We start from the raw sequence: 22,231 nt of genomic DNA, 5'->3' as shown, positions 1-22,231 counted from the left end.
TTTGTTTTTAATCAATCAATGGTATTTATTGAATACTTACTACAGTGCTCTGCACATAGTAAGCACTTGAGAGAATAAAACATAAGTAGCAGACAGCTTCCTTTTTATGGCAATATCAATTTTCAGAGTTTGAGAATGCTTTTGCATTTTCATGAAATTGTGGAAAAATCTGTGGTGATTAAAAAGAATATAATTTTATTAGCCATTGACTAACTTTCTATTATTTGTGTGTTCTGTTGGATTGACACAACTCAAACTTTCTTTTTGGGAGGCTTTCTTTTTCTCCAAATTCCTCTCATATAGCCTCTGACAGCTAGAGAAATAACACTTTACTTTCATACAGTAAAGCATCACATTGGATCACAATGGTCCTTATGATAGAACCTCCAAAGAAATTGGTTGGTATGAAATTGATCTAAATTAATCTACCTAAACACCAGAAGCCGAAGCTTTTTCAAACATGAAGAACATATTATGTATCTTTTAAATATTCATAAATAATGTAATTTTTGGTCTTCTCAGTTAATCAATCAATCAGTAGTATTCAGTGAGTATCTACAGTTTACAAAGAACTGTTCTAAATACCTAAAGACTACAGTAGAATAAAATGATCCCTGCCCTCAAACTTTTAGTCCAGCAAGGAAGTCCCTCATTGAAATCAACTTCAGACAAGAGAGAGTAATAAAGGTTATGTACACAAGTGCTTAGGTGGAGCAGAAACACTTTAGTGATTGTTGGAGAGATGAGTAAAGAATGAGAGACCTCCTGGAAGAGATGTGATTTCAGGAGTTCAAAGAAGGGGAAAGCTTTGGTCTAGACTGTAAACTCCTCTTGACTGTAAGATCCTTGTGTGCAGGGAACATGCCTACCAATTCTGTTACACTGTTTTCTACAAAGCTCTTAGAAAATTGCTCTGCTCATAGGAAGTGGTCAATAAATACTATTGTCTGAGTGATTGTTTAAATCAAGGAGAGTTTCAAGCAGTTATGCTGTAGGGCTTTGAGGAACCCCTTTCAGACCCTACATCTGGTTGAAATCCTCTAATCTAGGTAATCTTTTTACTTCCATCGCAGAAAGATAGGTAGATCAAGAGGATCTAAAGAGGGCCACCCCACTTTTTAATCTGTTGTTCCCCAGTGTACTCTGTACACACTGTACATACTGTTGAAATCAGAATATCCACTTGTCTATTTTTTTTTCCAGACAGTCCGGATTTAATCTAATCTACCAGTATGCAAACAGTCTGGACATATTTATGTCTGGTATTTTTATTTTAAATGCCCAGCATCTCTCTGCAGTACCTACTGCTGCCAAGTTGAACAGCTTAGAAATGGCACCTCTGCTCGGAAAAACCTGGAAGGGAAATTCAAGTGAGTCTGGAGAAAGCAAAGGGAGTAGGGGAGATGGTCAGAGGACCTTCCAGAAACATGCACTAGGTTTGGATGAACTTGGTGCACTTCTGCTAAGTAGCACAGAAATTGTCATTACCTATGCTTTGTGACCCGAGTAGCCCATGTAAGGTCAAGTACACCTCCATGTTTGGTAATTTTCAGTGCCATCAAGTGATCACTCTAGATAAAATGCAGTCGGCATAGTGCCCCACATTTTGTTATGTGTTTTAGCATCCTCTGGGCCTTACATCAAAGAAAGAACTTGTTAAGATTCAACATGAATCCCTTCTGCTGCAGTTTCAGCTGATTGAAGCGTCTCCTTGTCTCAGTAGAAATGAATATCTATAGTGTGCAGAGAACTGTACTAAATACCTAGGAGACTACAGTAGAAACAGAGAACACTCCAAGTAACAGGAGAAAAGTAATCTCAGCCTGTTGTTCCTCCTACTTAAACTATGATCTCAGTGCAGGACAGAGACTGTGTCCAACCTGATTATCTTGATTCTGCCCCAGTGGTAGCTCAGGGCTTTTTTTTCCTTTTTTTTTAAAATTGTTAACATTTAACATTTAATTTGTTAAGTACTTACTATTCACCAGGCACTGTACTAAGTGATGGGTAGAATCAAGCTAATCAGGTTGGACACTGTCCCATATGGAGCTCACAGTCTTAATCTCCATCATTCAGGTGAGTTAACTGAGGCACAGAGATGTTAAGTGACTTGTCCAAGGTCACACAGTAGATAAGTAGTGGAGCCTGGATTAGAACCCAAGTCTTCTGACTCTCAAGCCCATGTTTTTTCCTCTAGGTCATGCTGCTTCTCAGTTTGGAACATAGTGGGCTTTTATGAACTATATGAACTGTATATTAGTTGATTAAACTAATGAAAACAGGAGTCTAAGGTCCATGGCCATGTGACTGGTAATACTAATGATGGATTTGGGGAAGAGAAAAGCAGTGAGAGAAGCAGGAGAGAGAGACAGCCAATGGAAGCTTGAAGGAGGAGAGGCAGAGGAGCCAGTGGGAAAATCTGGAAAGCTCAGCTGTGCCATTTTCTTGTTGGTTCCCCCCTGCCAAGTTGGGGAAAGATGATTCTCTTCTTAAATCATCAAAGGTGTAGGAAAAACACTAACATGGCATTATTGTTCACTAAATCCCACTACTCAGGATAAAGGGATGCCTAATGAAGCCTGCAGATCATAGATTCAAAAGAAAAAAAACGGCACTTCACACAACAGGTACAGTGATCTGCGCACAGTAAGCGCTCAATAAATACGATTGAATGAACAGGTGAGCATCATATAAAATATGTTACCATAGTAAACTTTAAAGCCTAGATGTATCAGTTGGTTTAAGCAGCCAATAAGGGATTACTATAAAGTTAGGAGTGTTTCATGGAAAAACCCTAAATGCTAGTTTAAATATTCATTCATTCATTTATTCAATTGTATTTATTGAGCTCTTACTGTGTGCAGAGCACTGTACTAAGCACTTCGAAAAGTACAATACAACAGTAAACAGATACATTCAAATATTAGGCTTGAGATTAAGGATGGAAATTATCACAGTTTTTCCATCCTGTTGCCAATGTTGGGGACAGAATATGGGGATGGATTCCTACTACAACCCAACCCACATATTTTGCTCTTCTAATCCCAACCTTCTCACTGTACTTCAATCTCATCTTTCTCGTAGTCGACCCTTTACTTAGAATTTCCTCCTCCTTCATATCTGACATACCACCTCTCCCCACCTTCAAAGCCCCACTAAAATCACATCTCTTCCAAGAGTTCTTTCCCAAGTAAACTACCCCTTTTTGTTGTCTTAGGCCTCCTTTCTGTGACATCTTAAATACTTTGAAATTCACTGCTTCCCCAGTCCCATAGCCACTTGTGTACAAATCCATCTTTAAATTTATTTTAATTTCTATCTCCTCCTTTAGTGTGTAAGTTCCTTGTGGTCAGGGATCATCAATATCTTCCCTTTTGTATTGTACTCTACCAAGTGCTTACTACAGTGTTCTGCACTCAGTAAGAGTTCAATAAAAACCACAGTGATTGATTGATTAATAACTAAATATAATGGTAGCTTTTCTGCTTGGGACTTATATTTTAAGCCCTCCATCCTTTTTGTTTCTTTCCTTTGATTTTCTTTGCAGCTATGACTCTAGCTTGGGCTGCATTACTGCAGACATCTGCATAACAGGAGACTAAGCACACACAGCTAATTTCTCTAATGCTTAATATTTAGCACTAGCAATATGTCTCAATGAAATAGTAAATTTTAGAATTTGTTCAAGTTCAAGTTTTGTTTTAGGGACATATTTTAGCAATTTGATAAACTGACTACTTTTTAATAGAGAATTATCTTGGCTACCAATGATAATTTTTAGGAAAACATTTGAGTTAGTTAAATAGAGCATTATAACTATTTATAAGGAAAAAAGTTAATTGTAGATTTTTTTCTACATTAAACACATAAAAAGTGTGTGTGTGTGTGTATGTGTTTGTGTGTGTGTGTGTGTGTGTTTTCCTTTTAGGGATATGAGTTAGGAGAAAAGGCTCCAAATTATCCCTAAATTGACACATTAATACATTATTCCTGCTAGTCTCAAAGAGATTTATAAATTATTTCTCAAGTTTTGAAAAGTAGTTCATACATCAATGAATTTAATAAATCCAAAATAAATGATTGAGAATCAGCAAATAATGATTTTTAAACACACTTGACAATTTATACAGAATTAGATGTATTTACTATATCTTTCTTCAATAAAAATTCATTTTTATTTAACTAAATTTATAGACTGGTACACAAGTGGTCAAAGAGTTGATTTATGAATAAGTTAAATGGATTTATACTGGAAAAAAACAAGGAAAAATAAGAATGCTGAACTTTTAAAAAAACATACAGAGTTTCTAGGAATGAGTTAGCATACACTTTTCTGCTATATACTTTGGCAATTGATTCCAGAAATAAGTGGCATCTCAAGCTACCAAATTTTGTTTCATTGTAAAAACAGAATTGCAAGGTGTTGTACTTGAAATTATTAAACTTTAATAAGTATCTATCTTTATGCTTTTTTTCTTTTGAGAAAATACTAAAGTGTTCTGTCAGAATTGGTTGAAATAAATTGTCTGTCAGGGAGAACAGTAACCTTTTTGAAAAGATCTACATTAACTTAAATGTATTTCTAGGAATTCATCATCATCATCATCATCAGTGGTATTTATTGATCACTTACTATATGCAGAGCACAGTACTAAGTGCTCAGCAGAGTATAATACAACAGAGTCGGCAGACATGTTCTCTGCCCATAGCAGGCCTTTTGGCTAAGATCGCGATTAGAGATCTGAAAAGGAGCATGGCATAGTAGGTAGAGCACAGGCCCGGGAGTCAGAAGGTCATGGGTTCTAATCCAGGCTCCGCTACCTGTCTACTCTATGACCTGGGGCAGTCACTCCATTCTGATCCTCCTTGACCTCTCTGCTGCCTTTGACACTGTCGACCATCCCCTCCTCCTCCATACCTTATCTCACCTTGGCTTCACGGACTCTGTCCTCTCCTGGTTCTCCTCTTACCTCTCTGGCCGATCATTCTCGGTCTCCTACGCTGGAGCCTCCTCCCCCTCCCATCCTTTAACTGTTGGAGTTCCTCAAGGGTCAGTTCTTGGCCCTCTTCTGTTCTCCATTTACACTCACTCCCTCGGTGAACTCATCCGCTCTCACGGCTTTGACTACCATCTCTACGCAGATGACACGCAGATCTACATCTCCGCCCCTGTCCTCTCCCCCTCCCTTCAGGCTCGCATCTCCTCCTGCCTCCGGGACGTCTCCACCTGGATGTCGGCCCGCCACCTAAAACTCAACATGAGCAAGACTGAGCTCCTCATCTTCCCTCCCAAGCCCGGTCCGCTCCCAGACTTCTCCATCACCGTGGATGGCACGACCATCCTTCCCGTCCCGCAGGCCCGCAATCTCGGTGTCATCCTTGACTCGTCCCTCTCGTTCACCCCACACATCCTATCCGTTACCAAGACCTGCCGGTTTCACCTCTACAATATCGCCAAGATCCGCCCTTTCCTCTCCACCCAAACGGCTACCTTATTATTACGGGCTCTCGTTATATCCCGGCTAGACTACTGTGTCAGCCTTCTCTCTGACCTCCCTTCCTCCTCTCTCGCCCCGCTCCGGTCTATACTTCACTCCGCTGCCCGGCTCATCTTCCTGCAGAAACGATCTGGGCATGTCACTCCCCTTCTTAAACAACTCCAGTGGTTGCCTATCGACCTCCGCTCCAAACAAAAACTCCTCACTCTAGGCTTCAAGGCTCTCCATCACCTTGCCCCTTCCTACCTCTCCTCCCTTCTCTCTTTCTACCGCCCACCCCGCACGCTCCGCTCCTCTGCCGCCCACCTCCTCGCCGTCCCTCGGTCTCGCCTATCCCGCCGTCGACCCCTGGGTCACGTCCTCCCGCGGTCCTGGAACGCCCTCCCTCCTCACCTCCGCCAAACTGATTCTCTTTCCCTCTTCAAAACCTTACTTAAAAATCACCTCCTCCAAGAGGCCTTCCCAGACTGAGCTCCTCTTCCCCCTCTACTCCCTCTGCCATCCCCCCTTTACCTCTTCGCAGCTAAAGCCTCATTTTCCCCTTTTCCCTCTGCTCCTCCACCTCTCCCTTCCCATCCCCACAGCACTGTACCCGTCCGCTCAACTGTGTATATTTTCGTTACCCTATTTATTTTGTTAATGAATTGTACATCGCCTTGATTCTATTTAGTTGCCATTGTTTTTACGAGATGTTCTTCCCCTTGACGCTGTTTAGTGCCATTGTTCTTATCTGTCCGTCTCCCCCGATTAGACTGTAAGCCCGTCAAACGGCAGGGACTGTCTCTATCTGTTGCCGACTTGTTCATCCCAAGCGCTTAGTACAGTGCTCTGCACATAGTAAGCGCTCAATAAATACTATTGAATGAATGAATGAATGAACTTTACTTCTCTGTGGCTCAGTTACCTCATTTGTACAATGTGGATTGAGATTATGAATCCTACATAGGATAGAGTGTCCAACTCTATCTGCTTGTGCCCACCCTAGTTCTTAGTTTGGTGCCTTCCACATAATAGGCACTTAACAAATACCATTATTATTAGAGGAGGAGACTGTTTTTAGAAAAATAATTGGTCTAGCAGAGTGAAGTATGGACAGGAATGGGGAGAGACAGGAGGCAGGGTGGTCAGTGAAGAGGCAGATGCAGTAGTCCAGGTGGGATGGATTAGTGTGGCAGTAGTTTGGATGGAGAGGAAAAAGGTGGATTTTAGTGATGTTATGAATATAGAACTGACAAGATTTGGTGACAAATGGAATATGTCGGTTGAATGAAAGAGATGAATCAAGAACAACGCTATGGTTACAGGCTTGTGAGATAAGGAGAATAGTGTTATTGTTCATCATTCATACTTATCTGGTATAAAGCTAATTTTTGATAATTAGATCCCAAAATGTCTTAAAACTACAATATTTGCTCATAATTAAAATTCAGTTTGTCTTTATATAACTACTGATTTTAATAACATTCTTCTGTTGACACTCTTTTTTATAAGACATATATTAGGGACACTTAAGTCTGGTTCAGGAGTCACTATTGAAGAAGTCCCAGAAATAACTACAGATGTTTCAGAATAATGATTTTCCATCCATTTAACTGGAGTAAATAACTATATCCTTACACTGTACAATGGCTTCAGTTGAATCATGTGTCCACAATTCATTTTCTTTGTGATTATAAAAGATGAAGATCTTTTGTGATTTTTCAATAGTAGCAGAGTGTAATTTCTAATAGTTTTTTCACACAGAAGTTTTCATGTATGTGTCTATCATTATTATATCTTCTGTTTGGATAGCCACATACAAATTACTTTAGAAGAAATATTAAATCCAATTTGAGAAACCTACTTTAAGAGTTTGAGCTAAATGCCATATATTGTTCTATTTTAATGAAATTCTGTTACTAAAGATGCTATAGTGTCTAATCAAATCTGCTTCAACATGCACACCTACACACAAATGCGTCTGAAAAATAGAGGGATAGAATAATTCCTTCTGATGCTTCCAGGCATCTCTGTCTAATTAAGTCAGAACAATTTAGATTTGCTTTCAGTTTCCCATCTTAGTCTGCTGCTGTTTCAGAGTTGAAAAGTCAATCCCTACACAGTGAGGGGGGGAAAAGTGGGATTGTCATGAAGACTTGAATTTCAGAGCTGTCATTGACAGGACTTCTTTTTGGCATCTTCAAGCAGTACCTCCCTTTTGTGTTGAAAATTTCAGCGGGTATGTGATCAACTCTTGGGGACTTTGCCATCTGTTGTGGAATATTAGGGTGAGCTGAAATGATAGCACTACCATCCAAAAGAAGATTGACTTTGATTTTTACAGGAGCTGTCCAGAGAGAGAATTCACTCTGCACCCAAGATAAAGCAGACTTCCTACTGAAAGGCAGCTCATAGAAAAAGGTTCCATCCGCATCTTCTTTTGGAGTTCCCTCCTCAGACATAAGGCCAGATAGAATGACTTTTTAGCCTCACACTCTATTAGTAGTTAATAGTTGGAATAGTAGTTGGAGTAGTAATAATAGTATTAATAGTAATTGTAGTAGTAGATTTTTGAAAAAATATTTATTAAGCTCTCACTGTACTAAACTCTGGGAAAAAATACATATATCAGTAAGAGCTAGTCATAGTCCCTGGCCCTCTAGGCTCACACTCTAGAAATAAGGTGGATAATTATTTACTGATAACACAACAGGAAAGTGAAATAACATCAATCCAAAGCAGCATAAATGACAAAGAAATTGAAATGCTATAGGGGACAAGTAGGGGACTCAAGGAACTGCTAGACAGGTCATTGGGATTATTGATACAGGCAAACCTATCCAAGTTTTGAAAATTTGTAAAAGCTGTGCACTGTTGCTGTTGTTGTTGTGGCCCCACTTGCATGAGATGTGTTGGGGACAGAGTTCCTGGGCCTCATGCTGGGAAGATGAGAGAGGTTTCCAGTGGCTTCACTCTGTCACCCCCTTTCCCAATTTCTCCCCCTGGTCTGGAACTCCCCGCCCATCAGTGCAATGCCAACACTCTCCCCACCTTCATAGCTGTATTAAAGTCACATCTCCTCCAAGACACATTCCCTGATTAAGTCCTCTTTTCCCTGACTCCCTCCCCCTTCATGTTTCCTGTACTCTTGGATCTGTACCCTTTGAGCACTTGCTATTCACCTCATCCTAAGATCCACAGCACTTATGCACATACCCATAATTTATTTATATTAGTGTTTGTCTTCCCCTCTAGACTGTAAGTTCACTGAGGGCTGAGAACACGTCTAACCAACTCTGCTGTATTGCTGAGTACAAGTTCCAAGCACAGTGATTGATTATCGAGCATTTACTGTGTGTTGAGCACTATACTAGGGATTGAGGAGTGAACAAAACAGTAGAGTTGATAAGGGAAGTGAGTCTGCCAGGTGCTTCAGGAGGGAGTTAGAAGTCTTGTAAAGTTTGGTAGGGCAATGAACATGGGAGTCAATGAGCAAGAAGAAATGATGGTTTTTAAAATATGCATGAGAAGCAGCGGAGCCTAATGTTTAGAAAATAGACCTGGGAGTGAGAAGGACCTGGGTTCTAATTCTGGCTCTGTCACTTGTCTGATATGTGAGTTTGGGCAAGGCACTTAATTTATCTGTGCTTCAGTTACCTCATTTGTAAAACAGGGATTAAGGCTGTGAGCCCCATATGGGACATGGACTGTGTTCAATCTGATTATCTTGAATTTACTTCAGCACCTAGTACAGTGTCTGTCACCTAGTAAGTGCTTAATAGATACCAAAAGAAAAATAAAAAAAAAAATTAGCCTGCACAAAAACACTTATCATGGTCTTGAATGGCAGGAAAGTTGGTAGGAAAGGATTAGACACATTCAAGCAATAATGGCTATGGCTTAATTAAATTATCCATCCTGGAAGAAAGGATCATATCAAAAAGAGATAATGATTGACACTACCAAAGCATGAAATTAGAAATTAGCCAAAAGAAAACTGAAAAAATGGGAATCCCATATGGGAGATGCCAATTTACATTTAATTGAAGCATTAAAGTCCTACCTACCTCAAACCAACCAAACTAAAAATGGTCTAAAAATGTTAAAGTGTTTTCTTCATAGAAAAAGGTATTTTATAATGCAAAAACAGATCCACTGAGACTGGGTAGCACAAACAGTTAAGTAATTATTTATGGTATTTACTAAGAGCTTACTATTTGCCAAAGACTGCAGTAAGTAGACACTAGAGAAGATACAAAAAATCAGGTTGAACACAGTCCCTAATCCACATGAGACTCACTTTCTGAGTAGGAGGGAGTAGGAATGAATCTCCATTTTACGGTTGAGGAAACTGATGCACAGAGAAATTGTGTTTTTTCCAGGGTCACACAGCAGGTGATAAAGCTGGGATTATAACTCAGATCTTCTGACTCCCAGGCTAGTGCTCTATATACTCATCTAGGCTGTTCCCCTGATAACTGTATGCTGATATCTATTTAATGAATCATTTTAAATGATGCTTTCATTTTTGTTTTTATGAACTTGCCTGCGGTCTCAACTCTAACAGAAATATTTGCAAAGGGGTGTATATGCTTTTAAGAGGAGATAGATATTCTTTAAAAGAGAAGCGTTGCTAATAACAATGCCCCACAATACTTTCAAAGAAAAACAAAACAAAAAAAGGCTTACTTTGGTTTTTTGTTTGCCAGGTGCCAAACCTGGACTGTTGGTGGGTAGAGAAGTGGCAGGAAGTGGGAAGGGTGGAGGGGAAGTGGGAGGGGGCAGAGAAACATTTCTCTTCATTCCCGTAAACTCCCATCCTCTTGCTTTATTAATGCTGGGATGAAGAACTGGAACAAAATGGTCCTCAGTCTGAAGAATTAACGTTCGAAGGATGAGATACTGGATAAGCTGTGATCTGCACTGCTAGTGTGAACAGGAAGCTTAGCAATAATATTTTGGACTCTGACTCGCTGGAAAATAGTCATTTTCATTAGTAGACCCATGGAGAGCCCACCTCTTCTATAAGTTGGCTGCTGGAATGTACAGTTTGCTTGGAGTTAACTTTTCTCACTCTGCGGCCCAGTTGAGGGTAGAGTGGGACTGTGGTATTTCCTAGTAGAATTGGCCAAAGCAATTGGAATCAGGGAAAAACGGCAAATTTCTCTCTTTATTCCCCGCAACCCTCTACACACATACGCAACTTCCCCCCCCCCCCTTCAACTTTTATTCCTGCAATATCTACTTGGGCCCAGAGCTATGGGGAGACCCCAGTGTCTGAATGTGGGTTGTGTTGCTGAAGGGAGGAGGCAAGCACTGTGCCCGTCACAGTTACATGTGGTCTGAGCTGTAATTCTCAGATATATATCTCAATATGTTCATATATATATATATTCATTGATCGTTTTATTCAATCAGTAATAGTCTATTCTTAGAAACTAGAAATTGAAATTACTGCTCATATATGCAAGCATAGTTCCCATTTTTCAATCAGTTAGTAAAACCTATATCATCCCTAGGCCACTAACCTGGTCCCCATACTTTGCCAAACAGTGCTTTCCCCAAATAGCAAATGATTGAGAAGCGGCATGGTCTAGTGGATAGACCATGGACATGAAAGTCAGGAGGACCTGGGTTCTATTCCCAGCTCCTCCACTTGTCTGCTGTGCGAGCTTGGACAAGTTATTTTACTTCTCCATGCTTCAGTTCCCTCATCTGTAAAATGGGGATGTTTAGCCCTATGTGTCAGGGACTGTGTCCAATCTGATGACCTTGTCTCTACCCCAGCATTTAGTACAGTGCCTGGCACATAGTAAGCACTTAACAAATACCGTAACAATAAATGTTATTATTATGCAGGAGCCTGAGACTTGAAACTAATTACCTCCTATTCCAGTATATCACATTCTTTCTCTTAGGAAGAGACAAAACCTTGCTCTTCTGAAGGTAAAAAGGAGAAAACTTTGTTCTTCATCTTCTCCTTCTCTTACTAGTTACCACCCGGATTTGTATATAGTTGCAGTGAGGTAGCATATCTGGGCAGGTAGCCTGCATGAGTATATTTTTGTGTGAGAATTCCACATGGCTACAGTTCATACATTCATCTTTGCTGTTCTGTCTTTGTTTTCTGATTTTATTGTTTTGAAATTTCACTGAATGATGATCACCTTTATTCAGGCATAGAGTATAAAGGAGTTAGTCACTACATGGGACAAAACTCTCTTGAGATTATTAAAATTATATATATGGCTCTGAGGAATTAACCAGTAAAGAGTTTTCTAGTGGAACTAATGGTACATGTTTGGGAAATCTTAAATTTGGGCTTCAAGTAATATCATTCATATAATCTTAGAAGTTTGTTTTTCACTCTGAGACAAAAAACCTATTTTCATCCTTGAATCTTGGAGTCTTTATCAAATTGTTATTCATTCCCGATATAAAAAGCATTTAATCTTTTAATGTAATAAAATTCTGAATGAGAAATCTTGAACAACTTATTGCTTTTGGAAAAATAAAATTGAAATAGCAATATGAGATTGGCCTGCAGTGAATCCTGATTGACACTATTGACACTGATTTTGGGCCAATTTGTCCTCCCGTAGTCTTGTCTTGTCTTATGTTGTCAAGTTCTCTCTGACCCATAGCGATGCCATTGACACATCTGTCTCAAAAAGTCCCTCCTCCATTTACAATCGTTCTGGTAGTGTATCCATAGAGTTTTCTTGGTAAAAATATGGAAGTGTTTTAACATTGCCTCCTTTTGCATTGTAAACTTGAATCTTCACCCTCGACTCTCTCCTGTGGCACTGCTGCCCAGTTCAGGTGTATTTTGACTTCTAGTAGATTGTCTTCCACTCGCTAGTCACTGCCCAGTCTAGGAATGGAGTGGATATACCTCTGCTTGACTCTCCCTCTCTTTGTTGAGACCGGTAGAGTACTGGAAACCCTCCAGGTGCGACTCTGAGAAGGGTCCTTCCTTAATACTTCTCATAAAACAAAGATAACATTGCCAGAACTGAGTTGCAACTTCATATAAACTACTGGACTCACCATTATTCTTCTATGTAAATAGTCAACTATATTACAGATATTTATATGCAAAACAGACACCACAGACTAGAAGCTCCATTCCCTGATTTTGGAACATCTAGAATACTGGAAAGTCAGAGCAATTTGTAACTAAGCACTATTTGTATGATGCCATGAAGAGTTTGAGGACTCTACTATTCAAAAAAAAGTTTATTTTACCACTGTTGCATTTGTTGATTTATTATTATCCCTAATCCATTATTATCATTCAACAGCCTATAATGTGATCTGGTATAGGGACCAGGTCTGATCTAATTATACTAAATTGATGCAAGTGCTTAATACAGTGCTTAGCTCACAATATGCATTTAATAAATACTATATTCAACCAATAACAAATTCTTTGTCTCACTCTGTTCTGGTGCATTTGAGAAAAGGAAGTACCTTAATTGAGCATATTGATTATAGATCAGAGGTAAACAAACAAGAAGTACAGATGAATCCTGCAAATATTGTTAAGGGGAGGGGAGTTAGAGCAGAGGTATCCCAAAGAGGTAGATGGGAAAGAAGGAGAACCTACTAGGACTGGGAAGGCTAATAACTTGCAGGAGAAAAGTTGAATGGAAAGATTTGAATACTGTGGGGTAGGGGGAAGGAGAGATGTAGAAACCTTAAACTTCGTGGACATCAGGCTTTTGAATTATAAAACAATGAACATTCTAGTGTAAATAAGTTCTACAAGAGTTGTGTCCTTGAAATATTATCCCTTATATACTGCCTTCAGTTTCATATATGAATGCCATTCTCCATGAAATAGGCTTATAGTCAGTGTATTTGCGAAATAAAACTAATAGTCCATTTAATACTGCAATTGCAGGAGATTATTCTTCATTGTTTCTACTGCCATTTAATGAGCTATTGAACATTCCGCTCTTTTGATAGATTTTATTTCTTCACAATTGCAATATGGCAAGATGGTTTCTCTTGTAAAGGATTTTTGTAGGAAGAGATTGTTTTGTTTTCATTCAGTAGGTTAAGTATTAACAAACATTTATAGTCAAAAGGAGATGTAGGACTCAAGGGAATTCCCTCACTTAAAAAAAAGTAAATAAAGTATCCCTGGGCAACAAGACAGATGGGACTGAGTGACAGAAAAGTGGATTTAGGGTAAGGAAAGCAAAGTTGACTGGGAAGTAAGGCAAGATCTGGGGAAGGGAGAATGTTATTGTTCTGTGTGAATGGTGAAAGGAAATGGGCGGAATGGAAAGGATATAAGGCAAGAAAAGAGAGGGAGGAAAAAATAGATTGCAGTTCAGGCTCTATCTCTATATGAAAAAGTGTGACAGACTACTTTGTCAATCATTAGTATTCACTGAATGGTTATTTCATGCAGAACTGTCAGTCAGTTATATTTATTGGGTGCTGTGTGCTAAACACTGTACTAAGTGCTAGGGAGAGTCCAATATAGCAACATAACAGACACATTGCCTGCCCACAGTGAACTTACAGGCTAAAGGAGGAGATGGACATTAATATAATTGTCCTAAATAACTAGGAAAATACAGTACAGTCAAGATCCATGCCAAGAAGGAGCATACAATCTAAAGGAGGAGACAAACACTGAAATAAGTAAGAAATAGGAAAATGGCAGAGTATAAGACTACATACGTAAGTGCTGTGGGACAGGGCTTTGGAGTGAACATCTTTATATAGAAGTGTCTAAAAGCAGTATAACATCAAGATCTTATGGAGAAGCAGCGTGGCTCAGTGGAAAGAGCACAGGCTTTGGAGTCAGAGGTCATGAGTTCGAATCCCAGCTCTGCCACTTGTCAGCTGTGTGACTGTGGGCAAGTCACTTAACTTCTCTGTGCCTCAGTTCCCTCATCTGTAAAATGGGGATGAAGACTGTGAGCCCCACGTGGGACAACCTGATTCCTCTGTGTCTACCCCAGCGCTTAGAACAGTGCTCTGCACATAGTAAGCGCTTAACAAATGCCAACATTATTATTATTATTAAGATCTGGATACAGGGACAGCTTGAGATGGTAAATGACCTCACTATCACCTCAAAGGGACTTCCCAAAGGTGGTGGTCCTTCACTCTTTCTCAAAGATGTCAGCTCCTTAGCTTCTCTCTAAAATACCTATATTGCTGCCCTTCTCAAAGGTGGCATTCAAGATCAAAGTGATCTATTAGTGGCATATAAATCAGGGTCTTGAAGCTGAGTTGCCCAAGGTTCTCAGTTGAGAGATGGGATAAGAAACATTCTTCCACAAAATGCTGCCTATAATAACATTGATATATGTACATAAACTGGCTTGTGATGGCATTGTGAGGAAAGTTGTATCCACACCTTTTTTGTCCTCCTATAAAGATAGCCAGATATCTGAATTTAGCTCTGTTTGAGCCTATGAAATCAAAGAAATGTTATCTCCTGGAATATCAAAAGAGGTGTGAGTGAAGCAAAGAAAACAGCTACTCAGTGGCCCAAACTTCTTTGCAGAATTTCTGACTTAAGAATCTCACAAAAGCACATATAGTAAAAGTAGTAATTAGGGTTAGGGTTTGGGTTATTAAGCACTTGCTCTTTGCAGCACACTATACTAAACACCAGGAAAGAATACATGGGTGGAATGTAAACAAAGTCCCTGGTCTTCTAGGGGCTCACAGTCTTAGAACATGTAATGATACAAGTTGTTTCTGAAAATATTCATTCATTCATTCATTCAATAGTATTTATTGAGCGCTTACTATGTGCAGAGCACTGTACTAAGCGCTTGGGATGAACAAGTCGGCAACAGATAGAGACAGTCCCTGCCATTTGACGGGCTTACAGTCTAATCGGGGGAGACGGACAGACAAGAACAATGGCACTAAACAGCGTCAATGGGAAGAACATCTCGTAAAAACAATGGCAGCTAAATAGAATCAAGGCGATGTACAATTCATTAACAAAATAAATAGGGTAACGAAAATATATACAGTTGAGCGGACGGGTACAGTGCTGTGGGGATGGGAAGGGAGAGGTGGAGGAGCAGAGGGAAAAGGGGAAAAAGAGGGTTTAGCTGCGGAGAGGTAAAGGGGGGGGGGGTGGCAGAGGGAGTAGAGGGAGAAGAGGAGCTCAGTCTGGGAACGCCTCTTGGAGGAGGTGAGTTTTAAGTAGGGTTTTGAAGAGGGGAAGAGAATCAGTTTGGTGGAGGTGAGGAGGGAGGGCGTTCCAGGACCGCGGGAGGACGTGGCCCAGGGGTCGACGGCGGGATAGGCGAGACCGAGGGACGGTGAGGAGGTGGGCGGCAGAGGAGCGGAGCGTGCGGGGTGGGTGGTAGAAAGAGAGAAGGGAGGAGAGGTAGGAAGGGGCAAGGTGATGGAGACCCTTGAAGCCTAGAGTGAGGAGTTTTTGTTTGGAGCGGAGGTCGATAGGCAACCACTGGAGTTGTTTAAGAAGGGGAGTGACATGCCCAGATCGTTTCTGCAGGAAGATGAGCCGGGCAGCGGAGTGAAGAATAGACCGGAGCGGAGCGAGAGAGGAGGAAGGGAGGTCAGAGAGAAAATATTGCGTGATACAGAAGAAATGTTTGATTTTATATCAGCAGGTAACTTCCTTTTGTCGAAAAATAAGAATTTTTCAAATCCAGTGGAGAATAGATTGTCCAATTTCTAATCATATCATACCTAATTTCATCTGCATACAACCTGCTGTTTATGCCCCCCTACTCCAAATCTGTCAGACCCCATCCCTCCTCACCCTCAAAGCCTTGCTAAAATCCCACTTCTTCCAACAAGCCATCCCCAACTAATAACCAACACTCAGGGTGTTATCAATCCATTAGTCAGCTGTAACAATTATTCATATAGTTAACCTATCCTTAGCACTTTTGTGTGTATGCCTATCCAACTGAATATTCAATTTCTTTATCCTTATTCCACTACTTGAGGAGCAGCATAGCTCAGTTGAAAGAGTACTATGGGCTTGGGAGTCAGAGTTCATGGGTTCGAATCCCTGCTCTGCACTAGCTGACTGTGGGCAAGTCACTTAACTTCTCTGTGCCTCAGTTACCTCATCTGTAAAATGGGGATTAAGATTGTCAGCCTCACGTGGGACAACCCGATTACCCTGTATTTACCCCAGGGCTTAGAACAGTGCTCTGCACATAGTAAGCACTTAAATGCCAACATTATTACTTGTAAATATGTTTTATGTCTGTCCCCCTTATTAGAGTATAAGTTCCTTGTGGCTAGGGAATGTGCTTTGTGCTTCTGTGTACTTTCTCAAGGGTCTTGTACAGAGCATTAAACTAACAGTGTGGGCTCAATAAAAAGTATTTTACTATTAATATGAGGGGAGTGGCCCAGTTTAGCTACCTCTTCTGCTTGGTAGGCATCAAAATTAATGCTGTGGGGAAGAAGAGACAATGGGGTATTCAGTTGGAGATAAAAGTGCAGTGATGGGAGCAGTAGAATGGCAGTTTTGAAGATCTGTAGCATCAGAAAAGAATTACTGGAGATATTGGCAAAGGTCAGAAGCGGCATAGCTTAGTGGAAAGAGTTTGGTACTGGGAGCCGGAAATTCTGGGCTCTAATCCTGACTCTTGTCTAATCCAGACATCACTTGTCTGATGTGAGACCTTGGGCAGCTCACTTAACCTCTGTGTCTGTTTCCTCATCTGTAAAATGGGGATTCAATCCCACTCCCTCCTATCTAGACTGTGAGCCCCATGTGTCTAATCTGATTATCTTGTATCTATCACAGTGCTTAGTACAGTGCTTGGCACAGAGTAAGCACTTAACAAGTACCATTTAAAAATAAAATGCTGATCATGGGGCATGAAAAAATTTGCTTCTGTATCTGAAGGAATGAGTATAGAAAATAATTGGACATTAGTACATCAGGGTACAGAGCTAACACTGGGAAGTAATTCCTTTGTTATATCAATCAATAGCATTCATTAAGAGCTCACTTCCTCCACAAGGCCTTCCCAGTCTGTGTCCCCTCTTTCCCTCTGCCCCTCCTCCCCTTCCCATTCCCCCACTCTCTCCCTCTTCTCTACTCTTTTCCCCTCCCCATAGCACATGTGTATATTTGTATGTATTATTACTCTATTTTATTAATGATTTATATGTATATATATATATATATATATATATATATATATATGGGTCTGTTTATTTTAATGGTATTGATGCCTACTTGTTTTGCTGTGTCTCCCCCTTTCAGACTGTGAGCCTATTGTTGGGCAGGGATTGTCTCTATCTGTTGCCGAATTGTACATTCCAAGTGCTTAGTACAGTGCTCTTTCACATAGTAAGTGCTCAATAAATATGATTGAATGAATGAATGAAGCTTTTGGAAGGGTACAGTAGAATTAGTATAAATGATACCTATATACCTACCCTCAAGGAGCTTACAATCTAGTGGAGAAGACAGACACTTAAGTAAATTACAGCTAGAAGGAAGTAATGGAGTTAATAAGACATGCAAAAATGTGTATTTAAATGCAGCAGGTTCTGTGATTAATCAGTGGCATTTATTGAAAACTTACCATATCCAGAGCAGTGTACTAAGTGCTGGTACAGTACAATAAACATGTACCCTGCTTACAAATAGCTTGCAGTACTTAGGCTCTGAAAAGCTGAAATGATATTTATTTATATCTATAAAGAGGAATGATTAGAGTTTAATCCCGGGAAGACCTCCCTGGCTGAGATGTGATTTCAGAATATTTTCAGATTAAGACAGGCCACTGTACAGAATGTGCACTAAATACTAAGACAAATGCTAGACAAATTTATAGGCTTGCAAAAGGTTATTGTGCCAACAACTGAACTTGTAAGGCTTCCAAGGCAGGGTTTCAGGGCCATACAGTTGACCCAGTGGAAAAAGTTCTGCTCTGCAATTTGGGGACCTGGGTTATAGTCCCGGTTTTGCCAGTAGCTAGATAATATGGGTGAAAACTGTATACATCCCATACAATATTCTGCAAATCCGGTCCACGTGGTCATTTATTCCATTCCATTCTCCAGCCGGAACATGACTGACAAGGCTGAGACTAAAGTGGCTCTAAGAAAACAGCACTGTAATTAATTCCCCTTTGCACATTCTCAGTCTTGGAGTCTCGGCCTGGGGCTCATCTATCATTCTTCAGGGAGGGTCTATTATACTTTGCACATTTTTTATATAGCAGCAGTATTGATTCCTTTCTCCAAGCTTATAGATTCTTTTGGGTATCCCATTTTGCCTTTTATAATTTCCCAGTTTCATTCATGCATTCACTTTATTATTTGTTGCTGGGTCTTCTGCTAGCCTTTACAAAGGGACTCACTGGGTCTCAGAAAGTTGAGAGGCAATCAACTAATGGAGGTGGTTTAATACTGAAAGCTTTACCTGCACCTTTATTCTCTCCCAGCACTAGACTATTTCTTCATTTACATTTTTATTTTTGCACTGCCAGTTTCAAGATTTTTTTTTCTTTTTTTTTTTTTAGGAGCTATAATTTTGTCCTGGTAAGATTAAAATTATTTGCAGTTATGACCTACTTGAGTTAACCTGCAGTATGAGAGCCAGAGGTGCCTGGTAAAATCAGGCTTTGTCCATAAGGCCCATGAGGGGCATAGTGTTCCACTGACCAATCAAAAGTTATAAAATAAGTTTCTCTTATCCCAAGGCAAGTTTGAAGTATGTGCAAATACAGGATTGAAATCCTAATGCTCCCTCTTGTGGCTTAACTGGTAGAAAAGCAAAGACAATTAAAAAACATCAAATCCAAGACTGCTTCCTATTGCCTCCAGCCAAAATCAAACATTTTATAAAGAAAAATACAATAACTCAAATATTTTTACTAACATCAAATGCTCAATACCCTATTTATAAAATGTCATATGGCAATACTCAGACTTTGATAGTTTACTTAAGCTGGAAATGGAACCAGGATGAGAAACTAGTTAAAAGAGGTAAAGAATTTCGAGAATAGATGGTTTGGGCTAACATCATGAAGAGGAGGAAAGATATCGGTTTAAAGAATGGAAGGATAACCCAGGCCAAGATGAGAAAGTTAGGCAAAGGGGGTGGATAATGACTCTTCAGTTTTGTTGTTATGCCATTATAGCATTATAATAGTAATAATGATAATGATGATATATGTTAAGTGCTTACTATGTGCCAAGCACTGTTCTAAGCACTGGGGTAAATATAAGGTAATCATATGGGGCTGACAGTCATAATCCCTATTTTATAAGTGAGGTCCCCAAGGCACAGAAGGTAAGTGACTTACCTAAGATCACACAGCAGACAAGTGGAGGAGCCAAGATTAGAATCCACATTCTCTGACTCCCAAGCCTGTGCTCTTTCCATGCACCTTCAGTGCTAATGTAGACACAAATTCAACTATTTATTTAGTCATTTCAACCCAATATACTGATGTTACTAACCACTACATCCTTGTTCTTGCTCCTGCTATATCTACATGATTGACCTCTGCTGCCCTGCTATGCCCACAGTAAGCACTAAAATACCATCAATTGATCTGACTTTAAATTTAATTCAATACACACCAGTGCAGCCAGAAAGTCCTGCCTGGTTAGAACTTTGCTTAGGAAACTTAACTTTAAGAAGTATGACCTAGATAGCACTGTAGCCTAACTTATAGCTACTGCTGATTTTCTCTTAACCAAAGAGGTCATTTCTTGGCACCAAATCCCCAGTTTTCTCTTTATCTAATAGTGTTGTTCATTGAAAGGTTTGAATGATCTCAAGTTCAATAGTCCTTATGTTCAAAATAACAGCCAAGTCATCCACCTAATGAAAATTGGAATTTCACGAGGAGATCTAGTCCTCCCATCTACAAAGCCCACTATTATCGAGCCTCAGACCTGACCTAAACTCCAGGTGTCTGCGGCAATATGCATTTGCTTTAAAGGACCAAGATGCAGCCTTTGATGACGTGAGCTTTATTTGATTTCCAGAAACATGGCTAGGCAAATTCCACCACCTTTCAATGGTAGCATGATGACCTGCTAAAATAGTGTGCAACTGCTTTGAGGGGAATAGATCCCTGGCAGATGAGAGCAAATCAGCCACTGGGCAACCTCTCTACTTATGTTAGACCCATCTTCTTTCATTTGAGTTGGCTCCAGAAAAACTTTTCTTCCCAAGTTCCAGTGAAATGAAGGACACCATTGTCTGGAGTCAGTTCCCAGTCACTCCATGAGTGACCCAACCTAGTGACCTGAGACAGCCAATTGAGGTCTCATTGTTCTGTCCTCTTTGAATGGAATTGACTCTCAAGTTTTCTATTTGCTCCAGCTGTTTAAGCAGTGTGCTCTTGTGGAAAGACCACATTCCTGGAAGTCATAGAATGTGGGTTATAATCCTGGCTCCACCACTTGTCAACAGTAGGATCTTGGACAGGTGACAACTTCTGGACCTCAGTCTTCTTATCTGTAAAATGGACTTTTTACAGATGGCATAGTGGACTTTTTCAGAAGCAGCATGGTGTAGTGGATTAAGCACAGGCCTTGGAGTCGGATGTCAAGGGTTTTAGTCCCGGCTCCACCATGTGACTGCTGTATGACTTGGGGAAGCCACTTCTTTGGGCCTCAGGTGCCTCATCTTTGGAATGGTGATTGAGACTGCGAGCTCTGTGTGGGACAGGGGCTCTCTCCAACCAGTTTTGCTTGCATCTGCCCCAGCAAGGTTCAACTACCATCTCTGTGCAGATGATTCCCAATCTACATCTACAGCCCTGAGTACTCTCCCTCTCTACAGTTTCGCATTTCCTACTGACTTTGGGACATCTCTACTTGGGTGTCCCACCGACTCAAACTTAAAATGTCCAAAACATACTCTTTATTTTCTCATCCAAACTCTGTCCTTCCCCTGACTTTTACAAAACTGTAGACAGCACCACCATCTGCTATCATGTTAATCCCAGCACTGATCTTATCATGCCTTGGCTATTGTATCAGACTCAGTCAGTCGGTCAATCATATTTGATGAGAGCACCATACTTAAGCACTTGGGAGAGGACAATACAACAAAAATGAGACAAATTCCCTGCCCACAACGAGCTTACAGCCTCCTTGCTGACCTTCCTGTCTCCTGTCTCTCCCCATTCCAAGGATTTCCAGATCATTTTACTCTAATGTCCGGATCATTTTTCTACAAAAAGGTTTAGTCGGCATTTCCCCACTCCTCAAGAACTTACGGTGGTTGTTGTCCAGCAACCTCCACACTAAACAGAAACTCCTTACCATTGGCTTTAAAGCACTGAATCGCCTTGTCCCTCCTACCACCTCATTGCTCTCTTACTGCATCCCACACACTTTCCTCTCTAATGCCAACCTACTCACTGCACTTCCATCTCCTCTGTCTTGCCACCAATCTTTGCCCACATCCTGCCTCTGGCTTGGAGTGCCTTTCTTCTTCATGTCCAAAAGACAATCACTCTCCCCAACTTCAGTCTTATTGAAAGCACATCTCCTCCAGGTCTTACTAAATCCTCATTTCCTCTTCTCCCACTCCCTTCTGCATTGTTGACCTTACACTTGGATTTCCACCCTTTAATAACCTCTCCCTCAGTCCCACAACACTTATGTAAAGTCCTTTATTTATTTATGTATTTATTTATTTATTTATTTATTTATTTATTTATCTATCTATCTATCTATCTATCTATCTATCTATCTATCTATCTATTTATGTCTCCCCCTCTAGACTGTAAGCTCCGTGT

General features: G+C 40.3%; 1 protein-coding gene across 2 annotated transcripts in view; it reads left to right on the top strand.

Annotated features, from left to right (window-relative positions):
- LOC100081187 (glypican-5) overlaps window positions 1-22,231 on the top strand; it is a 700,670-nt gene that overhangs the window by 1,363 nt on the left and 677,076 nt on the right. The window lies entirely within an intron of this gene.

This window comes from Ornithorhynchus anatinus, chromosome 10, assembly GCF_004115215.2.
Source record: "Ornithorhynchus anatinus isolate Pmale09 chromosome 10, mOrnAna1.pri.v4, whole genome shotgun sequence".
Classification (NCBI taxonomy): domain Eukaryota; kingdom Metazoa; phylum Chordata; class Mammalia; order Monotremata; family Ornithorhynchidae; genus Ornithorhynchus; species Ornithorhynchus anatinus.
Note: the sequence above shows the minus strand (reverse complement) of the source record. Positions and strands in the feature narration are given on the sequence as shown.